The 25,741-nt window shown below is 37.2% G+C and overlaps 2 protein-coding genes across 2 annotated transcripts in view; one reads left to right on the top strand and one right to left on the bottom strand.

Annotated features, from left to right (window-relative positions):
- The window catches only part of LOC134740887 (integrin beta pat-3-like), a 394,139-nt gene that overhangs the window by 76,060 nt on the left and 292,338 nt on the right, over nt 1–25,741 (bottom strand). The gene's annotated exons all lie outside the window — the stretch shown is intronic.
- The window catches only part of LOC134740513 (neuroligin-1-like), a 314,697-nt gene that overhangs the window by 43,841 nt on the left and 245,115 nt on the right, over nt 1–25,741 (top strand). The window lies entirely within an intron of this gene.

Below are 25,741 nucleotides of genomic sequence, written 5' to 3'. Positions count from 1 at the left end.
CATCATCATCTTCCTCGCGTTGTCCCGGCATTTTGCCACGGCTCCATGGGAGCCTGGGGTCCGCTTGGCAACTAATCCTAAGAATTGGCGTAGGCACTAGTTTTTACGAAAGCGACTGCCATCTGACCGTCCAACCCAGAGGGGAAACTAGGCCTTGTCGGGATTAGTCCGGTTTCCTCACGATGTTTTCCTTCACCGAAAAGCGACTTGTAAATATCAAATGATATTTCGTACATAAGTTCCGAAAAACTCATTGGTACGAGCCGGGGTTTGAACCCACTACCTCCGGATTGCAAGTCGCACGCTCTTACCGCTAGGCCACCAGCGCTCGGTTAATAACCGGTTATTAACCGAAATTATATAAATAATAAATAAAAACCGGTTTCCATTCCCTATTATCTATCTATCTCTCTAGCCCTTTAAAATATAAGTTACAATAAAAATGCCTTTACTGACATATTAAAGAAAAGCCTTTCATTTGTCAGATAATGTATAAACATAATATAGTCAATATTAGGTATGTACATATAATACATATGTTTTTACACACTAAGTTTAATATTCGTAAATCCATATTCACTTGGTTAGGTTAGTAAATGCCAGAGATTTTGTGATTAGTTCCATTTAATTTAATACACTATCTAATGATAAAATCATTATTATCATTATTATATGTTTAAATCTATTTATTTATCAAAAATGTAAAATTATAAAAAAAAACACAAATGGCCAACGACAAGAATACGACGCTAGTGCAGGTTAGAGGTAGGGATGCACGCTCCCAGGTAGCAAAATGACGTCAGCGACGTCATAATTACGGCATTATTACGTCATAATGACGTCGCTGACGTCATAATGACGTATAAATGCTACTGGGGCTGCACCGTCATTGAAACCGAAGAAATGTTGGATGGATTTAAAATCATTAAATACACTATTATATTTGTTGAATTATAAAATGGAGCAATTATTTACGTGCCCACAGTTTTCTATTGCCGTGCAAAAGTCACCCTCCTATTCTTCTACGTATATCTGTTAAAAATCTTGTCCCGGCATCTACAATAAAAAATGTAAATAAACCTAAAAGATAGCAGCTAATTAATGAAATGTACATATTTTATTAATAACGAACAGGAAAATTGTAATAAATAACTTGTTTTGGAGAAGAGGGCTCGACCTAATTACTGGAAGTCGTATAATATTTACGAGTATTAACTAGTATGTTAAGTATACATGAAACAATAAAGTACACAAAAAATAGAAAAAAAATGGAATAAATTGTATCTTGTCTATTAACTTACACACAGTATCTCGCCTGCGAGATAGACTACCCGCCTTTTTCTAACTGTATTAATTAAAGACGGGTACGCTATAACTTGCAGGCGAGATACTGTCGCGGCACTCCTGACTGTATTATTTAAAATAATGTTATTTCGATAGCCGATAATTAACTAAACTTTGTCAAAGGACAAAATCTATATTTATTAATGTACATAATAGTAAACATCGTTGACGTAGGCTAGGATCGACAAACACTGATTGGACCATTTATTATCTTTAATAAAATATTATAAATAAATATATATAAATAAATATGTCCGGGAATTGTGGACATTTAAATATAATACGATAGCTTAAGGAGAGCAGAAACGAAAAGCTTACTTCCATGAACAAGATTTTAGTGACAACTGACATGTGCTTTGATTTGATGTAAAACAAAATATAAAACAATATAATACCGTGACAAATAGACAAAAGGAATAAAAAATATAAACAATATAAAACCTATTTACTAGTCCGCGTCATCTTGCTTATTGTGTAGCTTGTTATGATTTTAAGTTAGCTATTTATAAGTTGTAATTGAAATTTCTGTAATTTCTTTAGACAATAAAGTATCTTTAAACCGAAGATCAGACTAACGAGTTACGAAATACCCCGATTTTTATTTCGTTGACGAATTGTTTTTCAATTAATAATTTTGAATAAAATTTGACTGGTTTGAAGAGCTCTTTATTCTGGGCGTTCTAAATACGAAATCACAACTTGTCCCGAAAAAATAATGTAATTTTCCGTTGACTAAGAAAGTAACATACGTTTTCGTAACGCAGAGAAAGTTTTTCTTAGGACATATGAAATTAAGCTTATATTGTACATAATACGTAACTATTTTTTTCACCAAAATTTGTTCGAAATTTGACAAAGAAAAAGTTTGTTATTTAAAATTAGCCGAAATGTGAAATTTTAAATTCCATCTGGGATCTTCAATTTAAAATTCATTTTTGTTTATAAGCTTCCAAGTAGGGAATGTAAAACAGGATTCTCTAAAACAGATCTTAATTGAATTATTCAACTATTTCGAATCGAACTCCACAACATCGAATAGAAAAACCCCAGTTACAAATTAAACTGGAAAACTGTAACTTTAATAAATGCCCGGACAAACAGAGCATTTGCAAACAGCGGTCTTTAGACTGCATATTTACTATTCCCTGCTACGCTTCTAACTCATAAAGCTGTCGGGCGCACTATTGAATTTTCAGGCACACCGCGACGTTGATTTATATCTCTGACTTTAGTGTTGTTATTCTTGAAGCTTACGGAGTGCACCAGTATAGGTTGTGACAGGTCACAATCTGCTGAAGGACACATTGGACAATATTTATAATTTTAATCACGTAAGTTCCCACAGCAGGGTAAATGCCTTTTTTAATACAGTTGCTCAAAAAGTGGTACTTTTTGTGGCTGCGTAGCGTGCGAGAAGCTCAATTTCTCGAACTAGTGCTTTTTACTTTTTAGTTCCAAACTATACTTTCGAAACGCAGTTAAAATTGAATTTAGCGCGGAGCAGGTACCAGGGCCTCATGAGTTTTGAGGAGGTGTCGTTGACCAACCCGCGCCGGGCCCGCGGCGGCCGCGGCCGGGGCGCGCACGAGTATGAAGGTATCGCGGGCTGCGGCAGCTCGCGTATCTTAGCTGTATACGTACTTTTGGTTTTGGTTTGGTTTGGTGGTATGATTCTACTAATGATATATTAATTTATTATTTTTTTCGCAATTGTATTAAAAAACGTCGTTTACAACACGTGTGAAATGTCTTTTTACCACTCGTACTGAGTCTTGCCACTCGCTTTCAGCTCGTGGCAAGATACCTCGGTACTAGTGGTAAAACGACATTCTTTTCACACTAGTTGTAAAATGTACTATTCCCTTTTGTCACGGTTTTGAGCTACATCTGTCGCTACACCAGTCTCTCAAAAAGGAGTCCATGTTGTCCCGCCATCGCCAATTAAGTTTCCTGGCTCCTCGATTTAGGGCTCTCACTCCGTGGTGGTTATCTTGGCACAAGTCGTCCGGCATACAGCAGGCATGATCAGCCCAGTAAAATTTAATTTTGCCGATTTCCGAGTTATAATTACGCTTTAATTTAATGCCTTGGCAAAGCTATGTTCTAAAACTTGAACCGTCAATGTTTGGTAGATCTTCAAACTAATATGAAAGTAGGTACTAGCTGGCATCCCCAAATAGTTGTTGTAAGGGCAGACAGACAAATAAAATGTCGGGATGATGTGGGTTCCAGCGAAATTAGGAAAATCTTGGTCAGCAAGCTTTTTACGTGTTTGGGTATCCGATAGGTACCTTTAGGCCTAAAATACACTTGTAAATTTTGCTTACCTAAGTAGGGAAAAAGCTATTTGTTACAATGAGATAATGATATTCATCTCTCATTCTGTAGCACGGTGACACTACTTACGTACAAAGTGTATCTTAGGCCTTATTTCCGCAACTCACCTTCAGAATTCTTAATTACACATTTCTATACAACTTCACGAGTTATCGGCCGAGAAGCTGATGGTCATACTTAAAATCTGTTGCTGGCTTATGGTCCAATAGAAATAAAACTTACACAAAATGCTGGTTTACTGAGACGATTGTTAACCAATCAGAATAGCGAGCAAGTTTGTTTGGCCGCTTCCCAGGCGCATTGTTCCCTACAAACTTAAGATTAAGAAAGAAACAATAACTACAGTAAGCGACGTGATTGCGAGACTCATATACCAGCTGCAGTTGTATGTTTGTTGATTGAGTGAGAGAACACTGTGCAATTTGTTTGGAATTCATGGTACGAAATTAAACTTTTGCTGAAATAATGCAAATTTTATGAGAAATAAATTAAGTCGAGAATTAGTACTTGTAATAAGAGAATTAGGAATTTAATTTAGTCCTAGAGATTTAGAAAATGAGGGGACAAATACGACTTACAAGTAAGAAACACACCATGGTAATACGAATACGAAATGTAGGCATTTACTATTTACCCCAAGAGTATAGTACAAATATTTCATAAATTCTTAGAAAATTGATAAAGATAAAAGATATTTGTTCATGGCGATCACAACACATGTACGAACATGTACAGACAACAACAGCAAAAAAAGAAGAAATCATTAAGTGTGGATCACAAAATGGACCCAACTCAGCATAATGCTAGCTATAAAGCCAGCGCTGGTCTTCCAGATAACCACATAAAGATACACACTAAAACATTACAAAACTACACAAAATAAATAATTAAGAAAACAAACAAACAAAAAAATATATACAGAGAAATCATTATGAATACAAACAGAAAAAAAAAAACAAATATACAAGAAAAGAAAAAAACACTAAGAACAAACAAATCTCTAGTATCATAGCATTCATTTATTTTACAATTTATAATTGTGAACAACTTATAATTATGGATGAATTGGGACTTGTATCATCGTAGCTGGGTAGCCTAGACGTTAATCATACGTTATGGCGTTAGGCACTGGCCATCAACACTTTATTTAAGTACTTGTATAAGATCCTAATCAAATACATCCATCGACGATGACTGCTTCCCATCAGGCGGCTCGTCTGCTCGTTTGCTGAATATCACATAAAAAAAAAAAAATATCCTTCATACTTTTAGATAAGCAACTCATCAAATTAGCCATCAAAGTCATATAATTCTTTTTATCCAGCCATCTTGACTTATGGTCCTATATCCCCTAGATGGAGCAGAGGGGCTCCGCCATCCCGTTCGATCTTGAGCTTCGCGCTTCATTTCGCCATCACCACTCATACAGTAAACCTCAGTGATGACACCTGGTGCCTATTCACCTAAAACATAATATCAATTAAACATGAACATCACTCCTTTTCACACACTTATGCGACTGCATTTTAGAGCGAGCGAGCGATCAATAACGTTTTCGATATCGTTTTAATACGTCAGCACAAAATACCTGGCGGCCATTGCAGTGATTGCTGTACATAAGGGTGATCCCTTGTTTCGCAGACAGAAGTTTCATATAATTTTGTTTCACAGAAAATGTTTCCTATACATATAATACTTGGTCCTTATATTTTTAGTTCGAATATTTTTGTTTCAAAGACTATTTACTTGAATGAAACATATGTCACAGAAACACATTTCAATGAATTTCATAATCTCACTTTTTTATTTAGTAAACTTATCAAACAGTAGAATTATGTTTGGGGTATTCTTGTTTCGAAGACACAAATTTCACAGAATTTCATTTCACTAGAAACTGTTTCATATAATATTTGGTCCTTGTATTTTTATTTCGAATATTCTTGTTTCAACACCTATTTACTACAATGTAACATATTTTATAGAAACGCAATTCATTTAATTTTAAAATCCTATTAGGTATTTTATTCAATAAAATTATCAAACAGTAGGATTATGTTTTAAAGAAAACTGATTGTCTTTATTTTATTTATTCATTCAGAGAAGTAGGTTAGGTTAGGTTAGAATTGCGGCCCTTTCAGAACCGAAATGTTACTAAGAAAAGTGGGTTAGGTTAGGTGAGAACTGGGTGCAAAACAGCGCGCGAAGCCGAGCGAGCGAAGCGAGCGTGCCGCGGTAGCGGCCGGCGAGCGCCAGAACCGACTTATTGTACGATACTGATTTACAAACAGAAGTTATATTTTAATTAGTGTCTCGTATATTATAATAAGAATACATATCTAAATCTATCTAATAATAATCTTACTTGTATAATATGAATATCCAAACATTAGAATTTCTTAGCAACAAAAATCTATACTCAAAAACTTCTACAAAATAAGTATTCTGCGAATGGATTTTTCTATGAAATGATAATATGCGATTTTGTTTATGAGAAACATAATTCTATAAAACATATGTCTTGGTAAAAAGTTTACATGAACTAAATAATATAAGGATAAAGAATATATGATTACAAATTCTATGAAATGAATATCAGAACTTTACATTTTCTTTGCAACAAAAATTTACGATTAAAAGTTCTACAAAGTAAGTATTCTGCGAAGTGATAATATTTGAATCATTTTATATCAAGCGAAATTCTATGAAAACGTAGTCTATGAAACAACGTACAACCGTACATAAGCCGTGTATCATCAGAGCTTAGGCTACAACAGTCTAAACTGAAGCTAGTGCTATTTGCTTAATAGCAGGATAAAACTAGCAAACTAGCTGAAATCTAGGCATGAACGAGTAACCTGCCTTATTTAAGTGCAGTTGGCTAAATTTTGTGCAATTTAACGCATATTAATGAGACTATCTTCAGGTAATATATTAAGTATGTATAAACCTAGACAATGTTCGTAGTAACGTTCTCGCTAGCATTTTAGTTTCCCAAACATGTTGCTAAATTTCCTGCAAACTTCCGTAAATATCTTTAGAAAGTGACCCACGATAAATGTTTTAAAACATGCAGAAATTTCGGTCGGTAAGTGTGACTTAACCTGCAATCCTTTTTACCCAACATTGCTTTGTGTGGGTAATCTAACCGAGCACATTATCGGGAAATTACGTCTTTGGAAAATTCCCAGCAATGTCACATCACTAAACGCCAGTGCTGCCACCTGGCGACCATGAATGTAAGATGGGTACTTTACTAGAGCAACTTAGATCGCATCAGGCCAAATTGAAGCAAGTGCTCTCAGGATTAGACTACCAAACTAACTCAAACTTAGACATAACTTGTAAGCAGGTGTTGCTGGCTAAATTCTGTTAGTTTCCAATACGTTCATAAGTAGTTGGTCAAGAAAGTTGTTGTAACATCCACTAAGATTATCTGGAACATGTATTTCCTTCTTATCCCTTATTAGAGATCGAGTGCCTCTAGTAGGTACATAACTTTGTATCCACTGAAAGTTATTATTTATCGTATGGCATAATGTACATGTCACTGGATTACAATGTATTTAAAAACAAAAAATTATGGTTAGTTAAAATTTCGCCCTTCCCAGGTACGCGACTGCTTCATCTGATAGGATCTTAAAATCGTCTACATGGCCTGTGTATCTAGTAAGAGGGCATCAGAATGATGTGGTTGATGGTCTGATGGTCAGTGTTCTTTCTGCAAGCTTATTGTTAAGATAAGCGTCCACTGAAAGTGAAAGGATCAAACACATCTAGGCAAAAAAAAACAAGTTTTTGAATTTTAATGATGTGTGTCTACTAAGACTATCTTACATACCAAATTTCAGCTTTCTAGGATTTCAGGAAGTGCCTTAAAGTTTATGATGCTCATCAGTGAGTGAGTGACAGAATCGGGTTTTTTTTAGATATGAATAAAATCTAAAGTATAAGAGCTATGTAATTGAAAATGTTTATGCTTAATCATCATCATGTCAGCCGATAGACGTCCACTGCTGAAGCAAGGCTCGCCACCCCGACCGATCCTGTGCCGCTCGCATCCACCGAACTCCCGCGACCTTTCACCAGGTCGTCGCTCCATCTCGTTGGAGGCCTACCGGCAGTTCGTCTTCCACTTAATAAGTCCGCTAAATCATATCCCGACAAGTTTGTTTATGTGGTATAATGCAAACACAAGTTATGAGGGTTAAAATATACGACGAAGCGCTTAAGCTAGCCGCGTAAGCTGAAGAAGCCGGTTCGATTCCGGCCTCGGCCTCCGGTGGACTTGGCCACTTTTTTCTTTAGTGTATGACATCTATTTCACTTTATAATGGATCACATATCAGAAAAAAAAACCGGCCAAGTGCGAGTCGGACTTGCGCACCGAGGGTTCCGTACTTTTTAGTATTTGTTTGTTATAGCGGCAACAGAAATACATCATTTGTGAAAATTTCAACTGTCTAGCTATCACGGTTCATGAGATACAGCCTGGTGACAGACAGACAGACGGGCAGACGGACAGACGGACAGCGGAGTCTTAGTAATAGGGTCCCGTTTTTACCCTTTGGGTACGGAACCCTAAAAAAACGCCGTTTGTAAGGGTGATAGCATGTCATATTATATGGGTTACCCTCATCTGGCAGAATATTATTTGTCAGAAATACACTTCGCATAACACGTATCGCAGAAAACTTTTAGTCGAATGATACTTTCGCATAAATATACCTATATACTTGCCATAATAGTCATTTCGCATAAAATTCATTTGGCAGAATTTTCTAAGTGGGTTAGGTTAGGGTTTTCTGCCAAATAATATTATACAAAAAGAAATTCTGCAAAGTAATATTATTTGAAAAGCAGTATGCGAAAGGTAATTCTGCCTAACGACATTTCTGCCAGGTAACATTCTTCTTCTTCCAGTGCCATCTCCTACCGGAGGTCGGCTATCATGAGGGCTATACGAACTTTAGACGCAGCCGAGCGGAATAATGAACGTGTGCTCTGTTTGAACCATGTTCGGAGATCTTTGAGCCATGAGTTACGTCTCCGTCCGGATGATCTTTTACCTTGAATCTTTCCTTGGATAATGAGTTGAAGGAGTTCATATTTCTCGTTTCGCATGATATGACTAAAGTACTGTAGCTTGCGTGCTTTGACTATCTTTAAAACCTCGGCCTCTTTATTTACTAACTGCAGCACTCTTTCGTTAGTTACTCTATCCGTCCATGATATTTTCAGGATTCTTCTGTACACCCACATTTCGAAAGTAACATTATGCAATACAAAAATATGTCCAAAAAAAACTTTCTGCAACACAATGGGGAACCATATTATAACCTTCAATGTGGCCCACAGGTGGTTGTACATATTCTGTAGTCAGCAGCTAAGTTCAGGTATTGCAAATGAGATTGATCGATACTGCCGCCACAGCCGAGCTTACCAGTGCAAAGCTCGAGGTAAGACTAAAGAGTTAGACTAAGCTCGTTAATATCGAGCTTTTCGAAAGCTCACGCAGCTTTGGAAAGCAACAGTTTGGGTTGGATCGACGGGGATATTAATGGGCTCTTTAGCTTTTACCAAAGATATAACACCGTAATAGATGGATACAGTCTAAGGGAAAAACGTGCCTTGAAAATCAAGAAAATTTGATTCTCGATCAGACGGCGCCACTACCTTTGGCCGAATCTCATATACATGGCGTTGACGGTTACATTTGTTATTAAACAATTTTAACGCATATCAGTGAAAGAACATGGGTCAAAATAATATAAAAATAATTAATGCAAATATTGTTAATAAAATAAAAACATTTATCCATATATAAATACATTTTTTTGATATTTTTAGTATTAATTGTGTGTCGATATATGGCAGTGAATTTACTGTAGCTACAAAATTTACTATGACAGTAGTACCGCTCTATCCTATTGCATCCTCTTAGCTTCTAACTGTCTAGCTATCACGGTTCTTGAAATCTAGCCTGGTGACAGACGGACAGACAGACAGACAGACAGCGGAGTCTTAGTAATACGGTCCCGTTTTTACCCTTTGCGTACGAAACCCTAAAAAAGTATCCTTAGCTTATAATAAAAATATTCTTTGAATCGCATTAAAACGTCTTTACATTAACTGTGAATAGTCAATACCATTTTAGTTTGCCTGTCCTTTTACCACTTTGAGCCAACGCAACTGTATACAGACCCAATGAGTCGCACGTAATCTTGAGTCCACACAACCGTTCCCGCTGAGCACTGTACCTCCTTGTTTGCGGGTCAACATTGACTGCTCGATCGGTAAAAACAAAAATAATAAAAAACCGGCCAAGTGCGAGTCGTACTCGCGCACCGAGGGTTCCGTACTTTTTAGTATTTGTTGTTATAGCGGCAACAGAAATACATCATCTGTGAAAATTTCAACTGTCTAGCTATCACGGTTCATGAGATACATCCTGGTGACGGACAGACGGACAGCGGAGTCTTAGTAATAGGGTCCCGTTTTTAACCCTAAAAAAGTAACCTTAGTTCATAATAAAAATATTCTTTGAATCGCATTAAAATGTCTTTGCATTAACTGTGAATAGTCAATACCATTTTAGTTTGCATGTCCTTTTACCACTTTGAGCCAACGCAACTGTATACAGACCCAATGAGCCGCACGTAATCTTGAGTCCACACAACCGTTCCCGCTGAGCACTGTGCCTCCTTGTTTGCGGGTCAACATTGACTGCTCGATCGGTAAAAATAAAAAGGCATTGTACGCTAGCTTAACTGCGGTAAGCTGTGGATTTGTTTTTCTAGTTAATTGATGTCCATTGGAGTTTAAATCTTTCAGTTGTAGCTTCTCTTTGGACTTATAATTGCAGTTGAGTGGGAGGTTGAGTATTCTGTTTCGGATTAGAAAGAGTTAACGTTTAGCTGATATTCCAAATTCGTAATAAAAATTAATCGATTAAAATCCCACTTATCAAAATCGGCTCATTTAACGACTTGGTGGAAATCACGACACAAACATACATACATACTTGTAAAGGTACAAATATCATCTTAATTATTCCCATTTTCGGGTAATTTTTTTTGCATAAATAAATAAATATTATAGGACAATCTTACATATCAACCTAGTCCCACAGTAAAATTAAAAAGGCTTGTGTTGTGAATATTAAATATATATAAATATATAGCGGCAAGTGTGATGGGCACCTTTGCACCCGGTACAGCTCGCGGAGGTCTTTTTGAATAAAATATTTTAGTTAGTTTTGTAGTTTATTGTTTAATTTAGATGTTGAAGTTATTTTTTATGATTGTATAGTATATATACCATTAACTGTACGTTTTTAATTAAATATATTTAACTTTATATATAGATAAAGATAAATACTTAAATACATAGAAAACATCCATAACTCAGGAACAATTGTGGGTTATTATAGGTACATATAGAATTGAGCCTGCTGGTTATCAATAACAAGCAGTAAAATAATTTATGAAATTTATATTAATGATTTTATATTACCCAGGTAGCAAAATGACGTCAAATGACGTCAGCGACATCATAATGACGTAATAATGCCGTCATTATGACGTCGCTGACGTCATTTTACGTCATTTTGCTACCTGGGTAATGATGTCTAGAAAACTTGCGCCAAGTTGGGGAGAGTAGGGGCTTGTCATCGGAGATCGGAGATTAACCAATCCGCGGTTCGCAGGCGACACTGTCGTTTTCTCCTCAACTGCTTCCGAGCTATGTAACAAATGCTTGAAGAACTAAGCACCGCAAGCCTCGAGATTGGGCTAAAGATGAATATGTCAATGACCAAGCTTATGACCAACGCCACGTAGGATAGTAATAAATGGAGAACATGTTGAATATGTCCATGAGTACATTTATTTCAGCCAATTAGTCTCCTTCCAGGCGCGTCAGGATAAAGAGGTCGAGGTTTAAGCCACAGAATAAGTAATAGTACTATCATACAGAACGGCCACGCACCGCCCCGCCCCGACTCTAATTACCTCGCTTTGAGACAGCAGATTGACGGCCGTTTGCCGGCCGCTCAGTACTATTTGTAAGCAACTTACTCACACTATGACGCATGCCGCGTGTACAGACGTGCCGTTTACACATAGAAACGCAAGTGATTTTTGATGTATGGCGTGTCCACCCTGTGGTTTAGCTGCCACCATCATAACAGAGCAACACAAATTATGCTTCGAAAGATTTATTTCGAGTTTCAAGGGCCTGGTTTCCCACAAAATTTAGCAAACTCTTTCGAAGTAACACCCTAAAGTTTTACACGTTTAAATTAATTATAAAGATAGATAGCTTCTAAACTCTGAAATAATTGGATCACTGCTACTTCTATTAGGGTCTCCCTGGATAAAGAAAGCCGTTAGGAAAAAGCTTTATGTCCGCGCAACCCACTTAGCAAAATGACGTCAGCGACGTCATAATGACGTAATAATGACGTCGTCATGAAGTCATAATGACGTCGCTGACGTCATAATAACGTAATGCTACCTGGGAGAGCGAAAAAGCCGTCGACGCGTCGGCAGGCGCCGGCTGATACGAGCCGAGGCGAACGACGACTTTTTCGCTCTTATTGCGCAGACATAAAGCTTTTTCCTATCGGATTTTGCCGATTCCGCGTCGACATATGTGGGGGAACCCTAGAGGTACCGTTCGGATTTGTGTTTTGCTATTCCGCGATGCAGCGCGGGGGTACTCACGTTCCATTTCATTTTAAAAACATCAGGGACAATCGAATTTAAACTGTTGTGAGACATTCTAACATTAAATAATTTCACGGTTTAGACTCACTTGTTTTAGTCACTCGCTAACGCTGCTCGCACTTAGTGCTTGAGAAAGGAGACCTAGGCTCTCCGAAACATGTCGCGCGAGTGACTAAAACAAGTGTCTAAACCGTGAAATTATTTAACATCAGGGACAAGTTTGACAAGAATACAATATTTGCTTAACAATGCACAAAACTCCTTGGAACTACAAAAGTATCCAATTGAAATACAGCAACGATACTTCCAGAACCCTTATTTCAGAACTACATTGCGAACTGTCAACACTTGCTAAAGAAAACTTGTGCAACTGTTATTGCAGAAAACAGGCGGACATTTTAATTTAAATCAATTTGCGGTGCAATTCTTTGTTGCAGCGAGTAATCTTACTTGTAAAGGAACGTGGATAATCAGATTGCGGTAAAAAAAGAAAAGTTGGAATAATACAACTGCCCCCAGCAGGGTTAATTCTAGCTGGTACAATAAGGGGAGACATTTAAACTTTAAACGTCGGATGTTGATTTGACATTTAGCGCCACTTGCATCATCCCACTAACCCGAACAACTTCACTATTTGAATGGTCCTCAAGTTTTTAGTGTAACATACAATGTTGTATCTCACTGAATTAATTTACTTTATATATATTAATACAGCCCGTCAACTTGAACATGTAATGCTCGCTTAAAAGTCTTTGCTTACGGTGGCGTCGTTGATCGGGTCGCCACTTTCCCGAATGAAGGTTGAGGGAGACGATGGCTGAGATACGCGTCATACTCGTGAACGGGTGCTGTTTGTGGAGACCGGTCTGTTTAAGTTTACACGGGCTTCATTTTACCTATGTAACTTTACTTTTGAGTGGCATTAACGTGAGGCACTTCATTCGGTTCTTGTCTGTTTGTCTGATTTAATATCTTGTCTTTTTATTAATTATAAAACAATTCAAGTCTCGGAGACCCTTTACATCTCTGGATCATTTGATGATCTTTTTTATTATTATATACATTTTATCAAACCAAAAGTTGTCTCTACTGAACGCCATTATTATCCTCGAGTTGTGCGAGAAGCGATTGAACTCAAGAAGCACCCCAGAAATTTTAATAGGGAAGATGGTTTTAACTTATCGGCAACTTGGGGACCAGTGATCCAGAAGTTAAAGCCAAGGGATCTATCTTCGGATGTGTGCGCGGATGTTGTGAGTGTTGTGTGTCGGACTATTGACAATAATTAACTTTTATGTGTAGTGGGTGGTTTGAAAATGTGATGTCTACCTCGAACTTTAAATGCACTTTTCGTGGGGTAGTCACACAAATCTCTGTTTTGACATTTTGCTGGGACGTCAGTTAGCCGCGACCACGACCAGTGAAACCTGTGTCGAAACGTCGGTAAATAAAGGTAACGAAATAAATTCGCGATAGACCCGTTTCTAAATGTGATTTAATATGTGTTTAAACCGCGAAAGTTTTAAATGTTACATACATTTTATCTCTGACACCTAGAGAAGTTTACATCTCTAAACAATTTTAGTACTTTTGTTATTTGTATAGTTTTTATTAGTTTTTTTTTCTTGTGTAACATTTATATTTATGTAATTGTTTTTTTGTAATTTTGGGTTAATTTTATTGTTTGTAAAAATTGACATGTAAAAGTGCCATTTGCTGAATAAATGTTTGATGTTTGTTTGATGTTTGTAGTGCCGCAATAAAAATAAAAATAAGATAAATATAGTTTATTATTCAAATAGGCATATAACAATGCGCTTATGAACGTCAAATAAAGCTACGCCGGCCTAACCCTACACCTCTGCCCCGAGAAGATTTAAATCCCCCCTCAATTGGAGGAAGGTATCCCAATATGACACCGGCAACAAACTCGGCGGGACACATCTTTTCAAAACAATACATCTTATAATACGAGTAAATAATAATAAATATATATCTTGTACACATCTTGTATGATAATAAATAGACATTATTACCGGGTCTAACGCGGTTGAATCATTATTTTACCTTGTATCCAACGTTGTTAGTCTTGCGTGTCGTGCCTTGCACATTTATATAAACTAAGGTCGGGTAGTTTAGTGTTGTTTACCAATATCTCGATTGCCATTTTGCTGGGACGTCAGTCTTCCGTGACCACAGCTATAGTGCAACCTAGCTGAAACGTCGGAAACAAGGTAAAATAATGAAATTTAATCGCGTTAGACCCGGTAATAACATTAATTAAGAAGAAATCGTTTTCAGTGTGTACCTACTTATTTCATGATCAGATTTATAAAGGTCCTAATGCCGCTCTAGGCAATAAGTTGCCTGTGGAGTCGTGTCTCGAGAGCGGAACAGTAATAATTGAACAACTAAGACTCGACGGCAGTGTAATAAGAATGCATTAAAAATAACCGTTGTTTAGTAGCTTCCTGGTACAGTGGTGGGTAAGACTCGGCTCGAGTCTATTACTGGAAATAGTAAGGAAAGACTCGAGTCTATAGAGTCATGCTTCGAGCGCGAAACAGTGATAATTGAACAACTAAGACTCGACGGCAGTGTAATAAGAATGCATTAGAAATAACCGTTGTTTAGTAGCTTCCTGGTATAGTAGTGGGAAAGACTCGGCTCGAGTCTATTACTGGAAATAGTAAGGAAAGACTCTAGTCTATAGTGTCATGCTTCGAGCGCGAAACAGTGATAATTGAGCAACTAAGACTCGACAGCAGTGTAATATGAATGCATTAGAAATAAACGTTGTTTAGTGGCTTCCTGGTAATAGTGGTAGGAAAGACTCTACTCGAGTCTCTTACTGGAAGTAGTAAGGAAAGACTCGAGTCTGTAGTCGTGTCTCGAGAGCGAAACAGTAATAATTGAGCAACTAAGACTTGACGGCAGTGAATATTAAAAAGGCATTAGAAATAAACGTTGTTTAGTTACTGGGAGTAGTGTTTGCAAAACTAAAATAAAACCAGACAAGTGCGAGTCGGACTCGCCCACTGAGGGTTCCGTACTTTTTAGTATTTGTTGTTATAGCGGCAACAGAAACACATCATCTGTAAAAATTTTAACTGTCTAGCTATCACGGTATCACTGGTGACAGACAGACAGACGGGCAGACGGACAGCGGAGTCTTAGTAATAGGCTCACGTTTTTACCCTTTGGTTAGGGAACCCTAAAAAGGACTGGAGCCTTTGGAGTCTTCATTTTCTGGACTATATCGAACTTTGTTCTTAGAGACTTGAGTCTTCCGAAGAAATTCGGGTTCTTCTAAAGACGATACCTACAACATTTTAGCAACCAAAGAAAAACCAAACCATAAACTAGGCTATGAATATTTATTATAATATTTTTTGGAATAAATTTATTTCTTTCATTCGTCCATTCGTTCATAAGACTCGTTCGTACCAACACTAGCTTTACAGAGGCAATTCTAGACTACCTAGTGCGCTTTTCTTCAGATTTTTTAATGTTTCCTTTTTCTACCACTGTGTAAAAATAATAATGCAGATTTGTTTTGTTTTATAACAGTCTAAACGTACCGTTCGACTTCAGATTATGCCAGCATTTGCTGCAGTATTGCAGCGCGATATTACTGCCGGCTGCATTGCTGCAGCAAATATAAAAGATCCGGGCAGCAACATCGATTTTGACATTTACATACGACAGCAGTAAGCTGGTGTGGTCTGGATCCCAACGAGCAGATATAAATAACTTAACAAAAATATTTCCACTCGGGTGAAGGAACACATAGCTGATGTCAAGCACCGTCGACCTAGGTCTGCTGTCTGTGAGCATGTCATGGATAAAGCCAATCACTCAATCAAGTTTGATAAGCCTCTGGTTCTTGCCAAGGAGAAGCGTTACATACCCAGAATGCTGCGCGAGGCCATTGAGATTAAGAAATATCCAAACTTTAATAGGGAAGATGGCTTTTCTCTACCACCAGCTTGGGATCCTGTAGTCCACCTGATAAAGGAGCAAGCGAGACATAGACTGTGAGACCGTAGTGTTGGATGATGCTGGACATTCTGATGTTTTGAAAAGATGTGTCCCGCCGAGTTTGTTGCCGGTCCCATATTGGGATACCCTCCTACAATTTAGGAGGGAATTAAATCTTCTCGGGTCCGTGGTGTAGGGTTGGAGCCGGCATAGTTTATTTTTATCGCGTATATATATATATCTTTACTTGAAAAATAATTATAGTGTATAACTAGCCTTATGAACCGATTTTGCATGTACAACCAGCCTTAAAGTTTGTAGTCTATGATTGTTCATTATTTTAGTATGTGGGTATTTTTGCATTTTGTAATTTTTCCTCAGTCACCCGTTGACCACGAACGCTGTAAAGAGTTCGAAACGTCGGGATGTATTATAAATTCAATATACGCGATATAATCCGTTTTCATAGTTTTATTTCATGAGTAACTATCGCGGTAACCGAAGACAATATTAACAAAAATACTTTTTTTAAATATGAGAAAGAGTATGTAGCAGACGAACGCCATACGAAAATTAAAAATGTATGGATGACACGTTACGAAAAGTAGCGTGACTATTTAGTACATTATGATACAAGTGTGCTAAGTTGGTCATTACACACGAGGCGATATTGTGCGCGCGAGCTGTAAGCGAGCGCGCAATAAGAAAGCCGATGTGTGTAATGACCAATGCACACGCGTTTCATACGACGTTTTTCAACACATTTGCGAGAAAAAAAATACTCATATTAATCAAATTTTAATAGTTAAAACAGTTAGTATTGTGTGTTGCATCTGTCATACTGCCGGCCACCCCTCGCCATCGGTGGAATAAAAACGTCGTTTTGAGCAAGTGTGTTGAAAAGATAGTTTATTATTGAAGTAGGCATATTACAATGCGCTTATGAACGTCAAATAATGATACGCCGGCTCCCAACCTCTACACCTCTGCCCCGAGAAGATATAATGCCCCCTCAATTAGAGGAGGGCCAATATGGGACCGGCAATAAACTCGGCGGGACACATCTTTTCAAAACATTACATCTTATAATTAACGATGCATTACGAGTAGATAAGAAAAAAATACAATTTGAATTACTATAGAATTCTTGCAATTACATACAGTAGGTACTTTTCTTTATAGAAATTTGATTGTGTATTTTTTTTAAATAATTCATATTTATATACAATACTATTCTATAAATTTCTATTTTTTTTTCTATTTTTCTAGAAATTTGATTTAAAAATACGTAGCTCATGCATTGTTTAAGTTACTATTAGAATTTTCTATCAAAGATTGACAGCTGGGCTAGTCCCCCTGATAATCTAGAATCTATATCTAGTCTAGATTTATAACTTGTCAACGTCTTGAATAAAACTTTCAAACTGTGTATAAAAAAGTTATGCAAGAGTTACTAAACAATTTTAATGAATAAATCTGAAGCGGACGCCAAGTTAGCGATTAAAAGAGTCCAAGGCTGTAATTCTTAACCGTTAAGCCTTAAGATTAAAATAGACCAGTATAAGATGATCTCGATGTGAGCCTTCAAGTTAAACGCGAAACGTCGATTTTTTAAGATAAGATAAGATAAGATAAGATAAGATAAGATTTATGAAGCGTTTTCAAAGATCGATAGGTCACATAAATCGCCTGTCGTGTCATGCACAGGCACTTACAAATTTGTTAGAACGTGACAGGTATGGTGACAGACGATAAAGAGGCGACCATAGCCTAGTGACAAACGCAAATCGCAAGTAGAAGAGAGCGTACTCCCATCTTAAAGGCCGGCACCTCATTTACAACCCCTCTGGTGTTGCGGGTGTCCATTGGCGGCTGTAATCGCTTACTATAAGGTGAACCTCTGCTCGTTTGCCTTCTATATCATAAATAAACCGGCCAATTGCGAGTCGGACTCGCGCACGAAGGGTTCCGTACCATTACGAAAAAAAACAGCAAAAAAATAACGTTTGTTGTATGGGAGCCCCATTTAAATATTTATATTATTCTGTTTCTAGTATTTGTTGTTATGGCGGTAACAGAAATACATCATCTGTGAAAATTTCAACTGTCTAGCTATCACGGTTCATGAGATACAGCCTGGTGACAGACAGACAGATAGACAGACAGCGGAGTCTTAGTAATAGGTTCCCGTTTTTACCCTTTGGGTACGGAACCCTAAAAAAGTAAAATAATATATGAATGATCACATGGCTCGTCGTTGCATCTGTCATCCTGATTCCGATAGGTACATTTTTTGTATTCGATCGGTGTTTGTACGATTACGCAAAAATAGGTACGTAATGGTGCGTTTTAGACTTATGTATTTGCTAAAGACTCGCCCCGGCTTCGCACAGGTAGTTCAACTAGTTTACACAAAACCATTACAAATTATAGATTATAAACCTTCCTCTTGTATCACTCTATCTATTAAAGACTTAATAGATTTAAAACACTATCCATGCAGTGTAATAACCCAGATCATTAGTTTGGCGCTATTGGGAAAAAATCTCAGTATTGAACGTTAATAAGTAATAGGAATAATAAAACCTTTTTAGTATTCAGTTTATATACAATTTAATTGTTAACACCCTGATACTCTTGCATCTTTTTTTTTCATTATTGTTGTTATTGTTTTTGTTCTTGTTTGCACAAATAGCTCTGTTTTACTCTGTAGAAACTTTATTAAACATGATGTTAAAATATTTTCATTAAGGAAACTGTATGTCTAGCTTTAAGAAAATTTCCAGTGTTATGTATAACTATAGAAGACTGTTTGTTTCTTAAATAAATAAATAAAGAAAACTGCATCAAAATCCGTTGCGTAGTTTTAAAGATCTAAGCATACATAGGAACAGACATACAGACAGCGGAAAACGACTTTGTTTTATACTATGTAGTGATGTGATTTTTTCCGAGTGAAAGTTTTCGAATTGATTATTTTATTTGGTATTTATATTTTTTGGCAACCGTAGGCTGAACCCGCTACACCTTAAATTGAAATCTTATCTGTACCATAATGTTAAGCAAATAAACGTATTTCATTCATTCATTTTTCAACCTCAGCGTTCGCTTATTTCTTATAAAACAATATCGGTTCCTCTGAAGCTACGAGAATAACATCCAGTTTTAATAAAGGAGCTAGAAACTTGTTAACCCCGTCGCCTCCATTAACACTGAACTATTCCGGTACATTGTACCGGTACCGTTATACCGGTACCGGTACCGGTCTCCACAATGGCGCTCGTTGATGAGTTTAAAAGTTGTTGAGTTTCAATTGTTTTGTTGTCTTTGGACAATGGGCTTGTAATGTTTCAAGAGTTTGAAGATTGGGAGTTTGCTTGTGGTTTTGAAGTTTCAGTCGCAATATAAATATAATGGTTTGTTTATTTTGTAATGAATAAATTTTCAGAGTATAAATTAATGTGACTGTTGATGTTATCGGTGTTCTAGCCTGATTGGGACCCTGCCTCCGAAGCAGGTAGACGAAGTCTCTAAAAGTTTTGATTAGCTGAAATTTACTTGACTTATATTGACCGGGATATAGACCGTGATTACCTTTTGTATTGTTTTTGAGCCCTCGATATTTCGACGCAGGTGCATCTTGTTCACGGGTGACTGAAGATAGCGGGTGGGTGTCAAAGTTGTGTAGACAGCGCTCGGTCTACTTTCATTCCTGCGCGTCGGCTGCGTTCGCTTTCAACGTTACCATCGAAACGTTAAGTCGTTGTCATCGTTGCATCGAAATATCGGGAGCTCATAAACAATACAAAAGGTCACGGTCTATATCCCGGTCAATATAAGTCTAGTGAAACTAACCGTGAATCATTCAAAACTTTTAGCTGAAATTTAATTTTAAATGTGAAACGTCTTGCGCGGAATTATATGTAACGTTATATTGTCTTCGGTTACCGCGATAGTTACTCATGAAATAAAACTATTAAAAAGGGATTATATCGCGTATATTCAATATACGCGATATAATCCGTTTTCATAGTTTTATTATATGTAACGTTTTCAAGCTGTCGCTCGCGGCACAATAGGTACACGTGATATATTTGAAACTGTACCTATCTACTACACCCAAAAAAAGAATAGTCTGAAGCCCACTTGCACCATTCCACTAACCCGGGGTTAAGCGGTTAAACCGTTAAACCCAGTGTCAAATTGGTAACCATGGTAACTCCAGGTTTAACCGGCTAACGGTTAATGGTGTAAGTGGCCCGTACTGAACTTCTGTACCAAGTGACCCATTTTCTTTGCTCGACATAAATACCCTCGTATAGAAACTCCGAATTGTAATTCCATCTACGCAGCTACGTAAGTGCGCTTCTTTGTAAGCGGGCCGCGGGGGAAATAAGCCATTAGGGGCTTTATATACTTCAGTAGGTACAATCGAGGACATTTGCGGACCTTAAGGGCAAAAATCGTTTAAACGTCTTGCAGGCGGTCAGGCGATATCATAAAAGTGATGACCAATAGCATGGCACTTAAAAATGTGGGTGTTGAAAAAAATAGCTTAGGGTTTATTGCCGTCATTGTCTTTGTGAAGGCCGGCATTTGCAAAATAAGATCGTTTAAACGTCTTGCAGGCGGCCAGGCGATATCATTAAAGTGATGACCAATAGCATGGCATTTAAAAATGTGGGTGTTGAAAAAAATAGCTTAGGGTTTATTGCCGTCATTGTCTTTGTGACGGCCGGCATTTGCAAAATAAGATAAGGAATCCAAAATGCATCCTAATCGGTTATCTTTATGGGGAGGCGAAGCTTATGTCCTGGGGACCTGGTATGTCCTTAAACTACGTCCAAAAGAGAGGTATGGGCACTGTGAATGACATCTCGCTTTGTGTGGTAGAGCACAGGATAGCGGATGTCATTCCAGATCTAGAGCAGAGCCCAACTGGGGAAGTACCTCCACCTTACAGAAAACCGCAGCCAAATAACAGTAGACCCTACTCATAGTGTTGTGTTCCTGTCGGTGAGTAAGGTTGCCAGAGCTCGAGGGAGAGGAGTGTTAGGGTCGGCAACGCGCATGTAACTCCTCTGGAGTTGCAGACGTACATAGGCTACGGAGACTGCTCTACATCAGGCGGGCCGTATGCTTGTTTGCCACCGACGTAATATAAAAAAAAGGTTAACCTAACACTGCCCTTTATACCCATTCTGTCTCATTACCTGTTTTTAGCATTTTCATTATTAATATAAAGAATCCTAAATGCATTTTAATTGGTAATCTCTATGGGAGGCGGAGTTTAGCTTGATCGTAACGATCGAGGTAAAAAAATCTGATGTGGTTCACCGGGAATGTCCCCGACTCGACTGTACCAATATTTAAGTAGGTACCTTCTATGAAATATTTCAACGATGGATATGTTTTCTGATATCAGCTTTGAGAAACTTTAACAACTTGTACCTAGTTCTTACATAAATAAATCTTTATACTTTTGTTTTATATCAACGACTTCACCGGGTACCTAGTCAAATAAATTAAAAGAAATATACTACGATTCGCTTTTAGCTTTTTTTGTATTTTTATTAGATCTCGGCAATTAAATTAAGATGAAATAAATTATTGTTTTAAAAGCTACCTTTGAAATAATTAGAAAAAAAAAGATTTCAACTTTTTTTTACTCTCGCTTAAAAATAAAATACTGTAATTATTCGCGCATAAAATTTGAACGCGAAAAATATTCGTTAAGTTTCTAAAAGCCAGCTCGAAACAAAAATGGAAATAATCATTTAACAAATTCAATTTTAGTAACAGAAGTTGTAGCGACAGCGGGCTCAATTTGCCGGCGAACGCAATTTATTTGGCCTGTCCTGTTGTTAATTAGTTTATCAAACTGTTCGCAGTTTCAGGTATTGTTGTAGCGTTGAACAGCGCGGCCACTTTGGTAACAAACGCGCGTAGTTCGTAATTTATGGATGGAAGTTGGGCGCTTGTAATATCTACTGCTTTTCTAAATTGCATTCATTTTGGAAGCGATTCTAGCTGCTGTAGTAGATATTTGTAATTGATAATGTATGTTTTTATACAACGTACCCACTCATAGGTATACCTAAGGGCCTACCGCGAACATAGAAGTTCGCAAATTTGGGGCATCTTTCTCTTTTGCCTCGAAATTTACGATCTGCGGTTTTCTCGGTTATAGCCCTGACTGATATGTATTGACTCGAGTCCGTACAACATTAGTCAATTTTTTGTTGTTTAACCCAACGAAAAATCAGTGATGATTTTGACCGATTTCTCGATACGACGCGACCTTAAAATTTCCAAGAAATGAGTGTACTTGCAAACCCTCTGTTGTCACAGTTGTCCATAGGTGACGGTAATTTGCGTACCATCTGGCGAGTCGTCTGCTTGTTTGCGTTTTCATAAAAAAATGCATCTATGCAGCGATTTGAATGACAAGACGAACAGTGCGAAGCAAAGAACTCCAATCATCTCCGTCGCCGCTTACACAAATGTATAACTGCACCAGCATACAAGAATAAACCAGCGTTTTCTCAACCAAACGTCAGTCTGTTTACACACTCGTATTGTCTCTAGTTGTTCCTGGTATTGTCCGTGGCAGGCGGCAGGTCCGACTAATGAATTATTCCGGCATGTCGCGGGAGTTATTTAGTTTCGCAATCGCTGCCAGCTACTGCCAAACATGTGCGTTAGTGATGTACCGTCAACCGGGGTAAATGGAGAAGGCTGGGGTGAATAGTAGGGAATGCAGACCGGATTTTATTTGTATGAAATTTTATTATTAACCGGTTTTTTCATACAATTAAAAACCGGTTTGCATTCCCTAGTGAGTAGCAATTAGAGATGCAACGGATATTCGGTCATTATCCGGTATCCGGCCTATCCGTTCATATTTTTACTATCCGGTCGGATACCGGATAGTAATTAGACATGATATTACGAAGCACGATAATACAGCATAATTATACTTATAGTATGAGAACTAGGTACATCACCTTCTTCCTGCCCTTATCCCACGTTATGTGGGGTCGGCACAACATGTTTTTCTCTTCCATTCTCCTCTATCTTTGGTCACCTCAGCACTCACTCCTTTCTTTCTCATATCCTCTTTCACACAATCCATCCATCGCTTTTTGGGTCTACCATACGCTCTCCGTCCATCAACATTCATCCTAACATTCTTTTGCCTATATGGCATTCATCCCTAGAACTAGGTACATATTACCAAAAAAATAAAATTGAGCGTGTAAATAGTCGGTAAGGGAACAAACAACCGGAACTTTTATTATGAGTGACGTGTATAGCCGCCACGGCGAGCTCGTAAAAGCATAGGGTGGTATTCTAGATAATTTACCGAGAACTTGCCATATCATAATTTATGATTCTGATAACATAATTTCTCTCGCGCATAAGAAGAGGCCGGTGGGCCGTATATAGGCTGAAATATTATTATATATTACATATTTTATAATCATTTCGTGTCAATTTTACAAGCAATATGTAGTAGTGTGAATTAAGGAAGTATTTAATGTAGTATAAGAAATATATAAGTATCTGCGACAAAATAAATTTAATAAAAAAAATACCAAAACAGTATAATTTTTACTAGTAGGTACGAGTATATTTGGTAATAGTATTTTTTAAAATAGGACTCGTTATTATCCGTTTTTATAAAGCTATTATGGTTACTTTTTGATATATCATTAGTTAAAAACTGTAATAGATGTCATATATTAAAGAAAAAGTGACGAAGCCCTCCAGTGGTGAAGGCCGGATTCGAACCGGCGTCTTTAGCTGCTAAAGACGCCGGTTCGAATCCGGCCTTCACCACTGGAGGGCTTCGTCACTTTTTCTTTAATATATGACATCTATTACAGTTTTTAATTTATATATAGTAGTGTGACTACTTAAAAAAACACAAATCAAAATATTTAATAAAATAATTTGATTTGTTCCCAAAACTTGTTCATATCATTAGTTCTTAAAATTATGTTTCAAACTTCAGTTCTTATGGTAGGTAGTAGGGAATGCAAACCGGTTTTTAATTGTATGAAAAAACCGGTTAACAACCGGTTAATAATAAAATTTCATACAAATAAAAACCGGTCTGCATTCCCTAATATATACCTACCTAGTATATAATTTCTTTGAGAAAATTATATTTTTTTGTGAATAAATAAAAGCGGCTTCATCTTTCATTAATATACAGTGTAATTTTATTAACACAGACGGCTTTTCTGGAAATTAATTTAACGAAATAAAAATTAATATTGTCTTCGGTTACCGCGATAGTTACTCATGAAATAAAACTATGAAAACGGATTATATCGCGTATATTGAATTTATAATACATCCCGACGTTTCGAACTCTTTACAGCGTTCGTGGTCAACGGGTGTCACGTGTCATGAAATAAAAATTGCTAAAAACAGATGTTTTAGTGACATTTCATATGAAAAATTCTCAATATGGTTTATGGTTTAAGAATTTATTTCTCCAAAAGAATATTACAATCCACTTACATAGAGAAATACAAACAAACATTATATACATTATTTACAGAGTGCACGAATAGCATAAAATATATTCTAATATTCAATAAACAATCTCAAATGGTGCCTGGTCGCGTGCTGTGTTCGCGTGCGACAGGTGTCTCCGGAGCATTAACTTGTATGCGGTGTAAGCATGACTGCTTGAGGCTCGCTCGGATTAGTATAGCGCGATACCATAATTTCGTATACATTTTGGTTAACACCTTAAGATATATATCTTTTAAAGGCTTGGCAATTGTTTTTCAAACGATTTAAAGTCATTGTTTTGACTTATATTACTTTGACTTTCTTAGATTGTTTGTTTTCTTACTGCGGCAGTTATATTGAACGCTAATAAAATAATTCGCAGTAGAACTCCGGACAAAAAAACAAGCATATTTTATGTGTCTACACAACACATTTTGTATCAAGCCTTGTTTTATAACCGAAGTTTACTGCCACTAAGCCACAGCAGTTACAATTGGTGCCGTGACCACGATTCTACATGAACCTATTATGACAAGTAATAAACCCAGTGACCTTTCTCCTTAATTGAGGGCACATAGTTTTGCTTTAAATAAATCCATACTAACATTATAAATGCGAAAGTCTGTCTGTCTGTCTTTCTGTCTGTGTGTTCCCTCTTCACGCTTAAACCGCTGAATCAATTTAGATGCAATTTGGCATAGAGATAAGTTGAGTCCCTGAGAAGGACATAGGATAGTTTTTATCCTGAAAATCATCCCTTAAGAAAGTAAAAAGCGGGGTGGAATTGAGATAATTAATGAAGTGCCTGCTAATTTGTGTGCATA

The sequence above is a fragment of the Cydia strobilella genome, chromosome 4 (genome assembly GCF_947568885.1).
Source record: "Cydia strobilella chromosome 4, ilCydStro3.1, whole genome shotgun sequence".
NCBI classification, from domain to species: Eukaryota; Metazoa; Arthropoda; class Insecta; order Lepidoptera; family Tortricidae; genus Cydia; species Cydia strobilella.
This window is presented reverse-complemented; position numbering and strand designations above follow the sequence as displayed.